This window comes from Hyla sarda, chromosome 1 (genome assembly GCF_029499605.1).
Source record: "Hyla sarda isolate aHylSar1 chromosome 1, aHylSar1.hap1, whole genome shotgun sequence".
NCBI classification, from domain to species: domain Eukaryota; kingdom Metazoa; phylum Chordata; class Amphibia; order Anura; family Hylidae; genus Hyla; species Hyla sarda.
This window is the reverse complement of record NC_079189.1, coordinates 60178254-60189327: the sequence shown is the minus strand read 5'-3', so window position 1 is coordinate 60189327 and position 11074 is coordinate 60178254.

The following is an 11074-nucleotide window of genomic DNA, read 5'->3' as shown; positions in this document are numbered from 1 at the left end:
CTGGAGATGGCAGCAGCATGAGGAAACCATATAGTGGCATAATGACCCAACCTGGAGGTGGCAACAGCCTGAGGAGACCATAGGACCTCACAATTGAAAAGATTAAAGATATTTTTTTTAATTTAAATTGAAGATTTCAAATAGATGAACCTTAAAAGTTTTATTTAATGTGACAGCAGCATGAGGAGACCACATGGTGGCACAATGACACATCCTGGAGGTGGCAGCAGCATGAGGAGACCATATAGTGGCAGAATGACCCAGACTGAAGGTGGCAACAGCCTGACGAGACCATAGGGCATCACAATTGAAAAGATTGAAGATATTTCTTTAAATTTAAATTGAAGATTTCAAATAGATGAACCTAAAACGTTTCATTTAATGTGCCAGCAGCATGAGGAGACCACATGGCTACGGCATGTCTGGGTCATCTGTCTCGCCTTCCTCATAACCCTCTAGCTGCTCCTGTGCTCCACTGCCCCCCCCTCCTCCTCCTCTTCCAGTTCAGCCCCCACAGAGCTCATGTGGCCGTGAGATGTAAGCGCTACGTCTCCAGTGCCCTGACCAGCCATCGTTTCCAACACGTGTTGTAGGAAATGAAGCAGTAGAATGATCTAGTTCATCCTGTATTTCCCCACTTGAGACTTGTCCGTGCAGTGGAGGCTGAGAACACAGTGGAGATTGAGGAGACGGAGTCACACTCTGTTGCAGGACCAACGGCCTGAGAGCGTGGAGGCGGAAGCAGTGTGACCTGTCCAAGTTGCTGTTGTGGCTGTGCAGGAACCACATTCAGCCAGTATTGTCCCCGATCATAGTTACAGCTCCACACGTCGGTGCTGCCGTGCACTTTGGTACACACCGACAGGCTCAAGGACTGGCCCCCCTTCTGTTCCACAAAATTGTGCAGGGCTGGTACTGACTTTTTCGCAAAGAAATGATGGCTTGGGAGGGACTCCAACTCGGCTCAGCACAAGCCATCAGTACCATCAGGGAGGGACTGCAGCACCAGCAATTTGGACAGAAGCACATTCAGCTTCTTCACTGTTGGCTGAGTGGGTGCATACTACTATAAGTTGCAGCAGTGAAAAAGCTTGTACCTGTATCCTTAAATCAAGCTTGATGTCCACCGCAAGGCCAGCTACTGCCTGTTCAAGCCCTTGCCTTTAACCCCCCTATGCTTATGACTGAGTGTCCCGGGTGCCAATGCGTTTGATTTGAAAAAATACTGTCAAACTGCAAGATCAATATAACAAGGCGGCACAATGACAGAGCCTAGAGGTGGCAGTAGCATGATGAGACCATAGGACAGCACTATGGTAGAGCCTGAATGTGGCAGCAGTATAAGGAGACCATATGGCAGCACAATGACACAGCCTGGAGGTGGCATCAGCAGCATCAGGAGTCCTGAAAGTGACCCGGTGATAGAGTGGGGTGGTGGGTGTTAATACCAGTACCTGGTGATGAAGGTGGGTGAAAGAAGGAGAACTTGGCGACAGATGTGTGGCATCAGGCAGGTGGCAGGATCAGAATAGTAACTGAGGCAGGAAGGCAGAAGAAAACGATCTCTTTTGACAGTAACACTTGCCTCCAAAAGGTGGAAGGGAACAACGTATTGTCCATTGTAGCAGGTGGGGTAATAACTTCCCCTGTAAGGCCCTACTCTCACCCTATTATTTCCCTTTTTGGCAAGTGTTACTCGCCCTAAAAAGGAGCAGCACCTTAATTACATTTGGCAGTATCCATGGCCCACACAATGAGAGAGCCTGGAGATGGCAGCATCAGCATGAGGAGACCATATGGCGGCACAATGAGAGAGCCTGGAGGTGGCAGCATCAGTATGAGGAGATCATATGGTGACACAATGACAGAGCCTGGAGGTGGCAGCAGCAGCATGAGGAGTCCATGTGGCGGCACAATGAGAGAGCCTGGAGGTGGCAGCATCAGTATTAGGAGACCATATGGCGGCACAATTACAGAGCCTGGAGTTGGCAACAGCAGCATGAGGGCCATGCCAAATGAGGGATGAGTCTGAGTAACCCACTGACTTTTGACTGGGGGTGTCGGATGTCACTTGGGATGAAGTGGATGACAGAGTGAATCCATCAATCATGGCTGTTAGGTTGCTGGTCGAGACACAACTGCTAGCTGACACCAGGAGCTCAGACCTCTGGTTGCGACTCCTGCAGCCACACACCCCTATTCTTCTGCAACCTCTGCCTGCGCTTGATGAATTTATGCCTCTGCCACTCCTATGTGCATGTCCTGACACTTCTCTGCCTGACATACTTATACATCAGCTGAGTGCATATATGTTACACTTATGAGAGGAGGGCAATACGCTCCACTAAACTTAAAACTGTATTTGGCTACCAAGGAGGTGTGCAGTTTTGGCTGACCTTTCAGAGTAACTAGGCTATTATGACTTTAACAGCAACAAAATCGTACACCACGTAGGTGTACGTACAGTATACACTTATGATAAGAGGACTATGTGCTCCACTACACTTAAAACTGTTTTATACTACAGAAACAAGGGTGTAGCTTTAGCTGACCTTTCACAGTAACTAGGCCCAAATAATTTTAACAGGAAAAATATAAAGGACACCACGTAGGTGTGCGTACAGTTTACACTTATGATAGGAGGACTATACGCTCCGCTACAAACTGTATTGTCACGATGCCGGCTGGCAGGTAGTGGATCCTCTGTGCCAGAGAGGGATTGGCGTGGACCGTGCTAGTGGATCGGTTCTAAGTCACTACTGGTTTTCACCAGAGCCCGCCGCAAAGCGGGATGGTCTTGCTGCGGCGGTAGTGACCAGGTCGTATCCACTAGCAACGGCTCAACCTCTCTGACTGCTGAAGATAGGCGCGGTACAAGGGAGTAGACAGAAGCAAGGTCGGACGTAGCAGAAGGTCGGGGCAGGCAGCAAGGATCGTAGTCGGGGGCAACGGCAGGAGGTCTGGAACACAGGCTAGGAACACACAAGGAAACGCTTTCACTGGCACAATGGCAACAAGATCCGGCGAGGGAGTGAAGGGGAAGTGAGGTATAAATAGGGAGTGCACAGGTGAACACACTAATTGGAACCACTGCGCCAATCAGCGGCGCAGTGGCCCTTTAAATCGCAGAGACCCGGCGCGCGCGCGCCCTAGGGAACGGGGCCGCGCGCGCCGGGACAGGACAGACGGAGAGCGAGTCAGGTACGGGAGCCGGGATGCGCATCGCGAGCGGGCGCTACTCGCATCGCGAATCGCATCCCGGCTGGAGACGGTATCGCAGCGCACCGGGTCAGTGGAGCTGCCCGGAGCGCTGCGGTAGCGAGAGAGAAGCGAGCGCTCCGGGGAGGAGCGGGGACCCGGAGCGCTCGGCGTAACAGTACCCCCCCCCCTTGGGTCTCCCCCTCTTCTTAGAGCCTGAGAACCTGAGGAGCAGACTTTTGTCTAGGATGTTGTCCTCAGGTTCCCAGGATCTCTCTTCAGGTCCACAGCCCTCCCAATCCACCAAAAAGAACCTTTTTCCTCTGACCGTCTTGGAGGCCAGTATCTCTTTCACTGAGATGACGTCAGAAGAACCAGAGACAGGAGTGGGAGAAACTAATTTGGGAGAGAAACGGTTGATGATGAGTGGTTTAAGAAGAGAGACATGAAAGGCATTAGGAATACGGAGAGAAGGAGGAAGAAGAAGTTTGTAAGAGACAGGATTAATTTGGCACAAGACTTTGAAAGGACCAAGATAGCGTGGACCCAGTTTGTAACTGGGGACACGAAAGCGGACATATTTAGCGGAGAGCCATACCTTGTCTCCGGGAGCAAAAATGGGGGGAGCTCTTCTTTTCTTATCGGCAAACTTTTTCATGCGAGATGAAGCCTGTAAAAGAGAATCTTGGGTCACTTCATCTACAGCGGGCAAACCAGAGGGCAAGGGAGTAGGGAGGGGGGGAAGAGGGTGACGGCCGTACACCACGAAAAATGGGGATTTGGAGGAAGATTCAGAGACTCTAAAGTTATACGAGAATTCGGCCCATGGTAGAAGATCTGCCCAATCATCCTGGCGGGAGGAAACAAAATGTCGTAAATAATCACCCAAGACCTGGTTAATTCTTTCTACTTGTCCATTGGATTGAGGATGATATGCAGAAGAAAAGTTTAATTTAATCTTGAGTTGTTTACAGAGAGCCCTCCAGAATTTTGACACGAATTGGACGCCTCTATCCGAGACTATCTGTGTGGGCAACCCGTGAAGACGAAAAATGTGTACAAAAAATTGTTTAGCCAACTGAGGCGCTGAAGGAAGACCAGGAAGAGGGATGAAATGTGCCATCTTGGAGAATCGATCAACGACCACCCAAACAACAGTGTTGCCACGGGATGGGGGTAGGTCTGTAATAAAATCCATACCAATCAGAGACCAAGGCTGTTCGGGGACAGGCAGAGGATGAAGAAAACCAGCGGGCTTCTGGCGAGGAGTCTTATCCCGGGCACAGACAGTGCAGGCTCGCACAAAGTCCACGACATCCGTCTCCAGAGTCGGCCACCAATAGAAGCGAGAGATGAGTTGCACAGATTTCTTGATGCCTGCATGACCTGCGAGATGGGAGGAGTGACCCCATTTGAGGATTCCGAGGCGTTGGCGTGGAGAGACGAAGGTCTTTCCTGGAGGAGTTTGCCTGATGGAGGCTGGAGAAGTGGAAATCAGGCAGTCAGGAGGAATGATGTGTTGCGGAGAGAGTTCAACTTCCGAGGCATCCGAGGAACGAGAGAGAGCATCGGCCCTAATGTTCTTATCGGCAGGCCGAAAGTGAATTTCAAAATTAAATCGGGCAAAGAACAGAGACCACCTGGCCTGGCGAGGATTCAGCCGTTGGGCAGACTGGAGATAGGAGAGGTTCTTGTGATCGGTGTAAATAATAACTGGAAATCTTGATCCCTCCAGCAGATGCCTCCATTCCTCAAGTGCTAATTTAATGGCTAGAAGCTCTCGATCCCCGATGGAGTAGTTCCTCTCCGCCGGAGAGAAGGTCCTAGAAAAAAAACCACAAGTAACAGCATGCCCGGAAGAATTTTTTTGTAGAAGGACCGCTCCAGCTCCTACAGAGGAGGCATCAACCTCCAATAGGAAGGGTTTAGATGGGTCAGGTCTGGAGAGCACGGGAGCCGAAGAAAAGGCAGACTTGAGCCGTTTAAAGGCGTCTTCCGCTTGAGGAGGCCAAGACTTGGGATTGGCATTTTTTTTGGTTAAAGCCACGATAGGGGCCACAACGGTAGAAAAATGTGGAATAAATTGCCTGTAATAATTGGCGAACCCCAAAAAACGTTGGATAGCACGGAGTCCGGAGGGGCGTGGCCAATCTAAGACGGCAGAGAGTTTGTCTGGATCCATTTGTAGTCCCTGGCCAGAGACCAAGTATCCTAGGAAAGGAAGAGATTGGCATTCAAACAGACATTTCTCTATCTTGGCATAAAGTTGATTGTCACGAAGTCTCTGAAGAACCATACGGACATGCTGGCGGTGTTCTTCTAGATTGGCAGAAAAAATCAGGATATCGTCCAGATATACAACAACACAGGAGTATAAGAGATCACGAAAAATTTCATTAACAAAGTCTTGGAAGACGGCAGGGGCGTTGCACAGGCCAAAGGGCATGACCAGATACTCAAAGTGTCCATCTCTAGTGTTAAATGCCGTTTTCCATTCATCCCCCTCTCTGATGCGGATGAGATTATAAGCACCTCTTAAGTCCAGTTTGGTAAAGATGTGGGCACCTTGGAGGCGATCAAAGAGTTCAGAGATGAGGGGTAGGGGGTAGCGGTTCTTTACCGTGATTTTATTAAGACCGCGGTAGTCAATGCAAGAACGTAGAGAGCCATCTTTTTTGGACACAAAGAAAAATCCGGCTCCGGCAGGAGAGGAGGATTTACGGATAAAGCCTTTTTTTAAATTTTCCTGGATGTACTCCGACATAGCAAGAGTCTCTGGGGCGGACAGAGGATAGATTCTGCCCCGGGGTGGAGTAGTGCCCGGGAGGAGGTCAATAGGAAAATCATAAGGCCTGTGAGGAGGTAGAGTCTCAGCTTGTTTTTTGCAAAAAACATCCGCAAAGTCCATATAGGCCTTAGGGAGACCGGTTACGGGGGGAACCACAGAGTCACGGCAAGGGGTACTGGGAACCGGTTTTAGGCAGTCCTTGAAACAAGAGGGCCCCCAACTCTTGATCTCCCCAGTGGACCAATCCAGGGTTGGGGAATGGAGTTGAAGCCAGGGTAGTCCAAGGAGGATTTCGGAAGTGCAATTGGGGAGGACCAAAAATTCAATCTTCTCGTGATGAGGTCCGATGCACATTAGAAGGGGCTCCGTGCGGAAACGTATGGTACAGTCCAATCTTTCATTGTTTACACAATTGATGTAGAGGGGTCTGGCGAGACTGGTCACTGGGATGTTGAACCTGTTGACGAGAGAGGCCAAAATAAAATTTCCTGCAGATCCGGAATCCAAGAAGGCCATAGTAGAGAAGGAGAAGGCAGAGGCAGATATCCGCACAGGCACAGTAAGACGTGGAGAAGCAGAGTAGACATCAAGGACTGTCTCACCTTTGTGCGGAGTCAGCGTACGTCTTTCCAGGCGGGGAGGACGGATAGGACAATCCTTCAGGAAGTGTTCGGTACTGGCACAGTACAGGCAGAGATTCTCCATGCGGCGTCGTGTCCTCTCTTGAGGTGTCAGGCGAGACCGGTCGACCTGCATAGCCTCCACGGCGGGAGGCACAGGAACGGATTGCAGGGGACCAGAGGAGAGAGGAGCCGGGGAGAAAAAACGCCTTGTGCGAACAAAGTCCATATCCTGGCGGAGCTCCTGACGCCTTTCGGAAAAACGCATGTCAATGCGAGTGGCAAGATGGATGAGTTCATGTAGGTTAGCAGGGATTTCTCGTGCGGCCAGAACATCTTTAATGTTGCTGGATAGGCCTTTTTTAAAGGTCGCGCAGAGGGCCTCATTATTCCAGGATAATTCTGAAGCAAGAGTACGGAATTGTACGGCGTACTCGCCAACGGAAGAATTACCCTGGACCAGGTTCAACAGGGCAGTCTCAGCAGAAGAGGCTCGGGCAGGTTCCTCAAAGACACTTCGAATTTCCGAGAAGAAGGAGTGTATAGAGGCAGTGACGGGGTCATTGCGGTCCCAGAGCGGTGTGGCCCATGACAGAGCTTTTCCAGACAGAAGGCTGACTACGAAAGCCACCTTAGACCTTTCAGTAGGAAACTGGTCCGACATCATCTCCAAGTGCAGGGAACATTGGGAAAGAAAGCCACGGCAGAATTTAGAGTCCCCATCAAATTTATCCGGCAAGGATAGTCGTAGACCAGAAGCGGCCACTCGCTGCGGAGGAGGTGCAGGAGCTGGCGGAGGAGATGATTGCTGAAGCTGTGGTAGTAGCTGCTGTAGCATCACGGTCAGTTGAGACAGCTGTTGGCCTTGTTGCGCTATCTGTTGTGACTGCTGGGCGACCACCGTGGTGAGGTCGGCGACAACTGGCAGAGGAACTTCAGCGGGATCCATGGCCGGATCTACTGTCACGATGCCGGCTGGCAGGTAGTGGATCCTCTGTGCCAGAGAGGGATTGGCGTGGACCGTGCTAGTGGATCGGTTCTAAGTCACTACTGGTTTTCACCAGAGCCCGCCGCAAAGCGGGATGGTCTTGCTGCGGCGGTAGTGACCAGGTCGTATCCACTAGCAACGGCTCAACCTCTCTGACTGCTGAAGATAGGCGCGGTACAAGGGAGTAGACAGAAGCAAGGTCGGACGTAGCAGAAGGTCGGGGCAGGCAGCAAGGATCGTAGTCGGGGGCAACGGCAGGAGGTCTGGAACACAGGCTAGGAACACACAAGGAAACGCTTTCACTGGCACAATGGCAACAAGATCCGGCGAGGGAGTGAAGGGGAAGTGAGGTATAAATAGGGAGTGCACAGGTGAACACACTAATTGGAACCACTGCGCCAATCAGCGGCACAGTGGCCCTTTAAATCGCAGAGACCCGGCGCGCGCGCGCGCTAGGGAACGGGGCCGCGCGCGCCGGGACAGGACAGACGGAGAGCGAGTCAGGTACGGGAGCCGGGATGCGCATCGCGAGCGGGCGCTACCCGCATCGCGAATCGCATCCCGGCTGGAGACGGTATCGCAGCGCACCGGGTCAGTGGAGCTGCCCGGAGCGCTGCGGTAGCGAGAGAGAAGCGAGCGCTCCGGGGAGGAGCGGGGACCCGGAGCGCTCGGCGTAACATGTATGAGGCTACAAAAACAAGTGTGTAGCTTTGACTGGCCTTTCACAGTAGCTAGGCCCAAATTAATTTGACAGGAAAAAAAAAACATACACCACCTATGTACACACAGGTTACAGTTATGAGAGGACAACACGCTCTACTACACAACCCGTATTAGGCACTGAAATCAGGTGACACCTTAACTGGCCCCTGTTAACTTTAGAGTGGTAGAACACACTGCACCACACAGAGTCACTGTGTAGTACAGCCCAGTACAGTATTATTATGCACTAATAGCAGGTGACAATGACTTTTAATGCTCAGCCTAACTGGCCCCCATTAGCTTTAGTGTTGTTGTACACCACACTGCAGCAGTACAGAGTCGCTGTGTAGTATAGCCCATTACAGTATTATTATGTATTAATAGCAGGTGACAATGGCTTTTAGTATTAGTGCCCCATACAGAAAAAATTCCCCTTGTGCTCCCATACAAAAATAATACTCCTGGTGCCCCATACAGAAGTAATTATGCCCCTTTCTGTTGCCATACATGTAATAATGCCTCCTGTGCACCCATACAATTATAAAGCTCCCCTATGCCTTCATGCAATAATAATGCTCCTCTGTGCCCATATACAGTAATAATGCTCCCCTGTGCCCATATACAGTAATAATGCTCCCTTGTGCCTCCATACGGTAATAATTTTCCCATGTGCCTTCATACAGTAATAATAACAATTCTGAAGCTTTTTTTTTTTTTTTTTTTTTTTTAAAGATCTGGCCAAGGTTTATTGTTTGGATTTTATGCAATTAAGTTTTTTTTGTTTGTTTGTTTTCCTTATACGATTTACTAATTTGGCGCACAGCTTGGAAAAATTGTGGCACACCCATTAAAAATTGCGCTCCAGTCCTTTGCACATATCAACACATCCTGTAGAATTTTTCTGACCACATAAAGATGTGAAAAAACAGCATTTTGGGGCAGTTTTGAAGTTGTAAACAGATTTATCTACCTTACAGGCTGTCCCAAAATTTATATAAATCTTCCACAGATGTAGCAGAGCTGAACTGCCACTTTTGTAAGTAATGAACGTATTGTGTCTTTGGAATAGCAAGGTGCAATGCAGGTCAGATGTTGTAACCCTGGGGGCAGATGTTATTAACCCCTTCTCGTCGTGATGCCAAGGTGTGGTTTAGCCTTAACCACCCGAAGGTAATACCGCAGGTCCTGGGATAGGCACGGGGGCAATGAAGACACCGACGCCAAGTTACTGACAACGGTAGCTTTACTGAGGGTAGACAGGTGATACAGTCTATGCTGTACAGCCATTATCCCAAGGAGGTGACCAGTGACACAGGGGGACCTCGCAGGCTTGCTGGGATTTGCAGCACGTAGAGACACTTTAGTGCAGGTCACGGTGACTATATAGAAGACTTGACTTGACTGACTTGACAATTGACATGAAGATGACTTGAGCTGACTTTGTGGCTGCAGACTTTAGGCTTGAGGCCTCCAATGCTCTGGACACACTCTGAGATGTCTTGACTGAAATGGACCTCAGGAACAAGAGCCAAGAGCTCCAAGCAAGGATTCCATAGGTCCCTTGGGGGGTCACCTGGTCACTAGTGCCTCCTGGGTAACAAGCACATGGTATAATATTTGAAGCAACAGTATACTAGTAATACAAACATATATACAGTAGGGGTTACACTGCAGGGCAGCCCTGGGGACATAAAAGGACTCTGCCTGACAGGGAAGGAGAAATGTACGGGGACACGCCATCCCGTACTGGGCCACCACATGTCTCTTATATATCAAGACTAACAAAACGAACGGTACAAGTTGTCCCTAGCAACCATGCTGAGCATTAGAATGTTGACAGTTGAGCAGTGAATGGTTGTTATGGCAAAAAGATCAGTTTTTCAGTTGGGTAGTTTAGATAAGTGAGCAATATTGCATTAACCCAATGGCACAGATTTACTATTTGGATTTTATGAAAGTATTTTTTACCTTTACACACAATTTACTAATTTGGCGCACAGCTTAGGAAAAAATTGTGGCACACCCATATAAAATAGCGTTTCACTCCCGGACAAAGCGGGGTAAAACATTATCATTCCCGGATGAAGCAGGGCAAAACACATTGGAGTGTGATGTGGGGAAATACCGGAGTAGGCTACGCTACTATTTTTGGTTGGTTTATCTCTGCATTGGATCTTGTCCATTTATTACCACCTTATTTTGGTGCAATTTGGCATTTATAGTATCTATTTTGGCACATGCATGTGAATAGTGTACTGAATTTATATGCACATTTGTACTTACTTCCCATTAACTATGTATTCAGTATTAATACATTACCCAGTGTTACAATTAGCCAATTATGGTACATCCAAGCGGATATTCTGTTGACATTTTTTGTGTGGCAGTTTTGCCCATATCACCATAATAATATTTATCTACTCGGTATTTTGATCGCTTTTTATAAATTTTTTTATGGTATATGAAGTGACCAAAAATGTGCAATTTTGGACTTTGGTATTTTTTTACGTGTACGCCATTGACCGTACGATTTAACTAACCTTATATTTTAATAGTTCAGACATTAACATACGCGGCGGTACCACATATTTTTATGTTTATTTTTGATTACTTACATTTAATTTAAAAAATGGGAAAAGGGGGGTGATTCAAACTTTTTCAGGGGAGGGGATTATTCACATTTATTTTTACACATATTACTTTTTTTTAGCCCCCATAGGAAGCTATAATGTGCAGTCTGTGGCTCAGCATTGTTCAGCATTATCAGTTCTTTGCTTC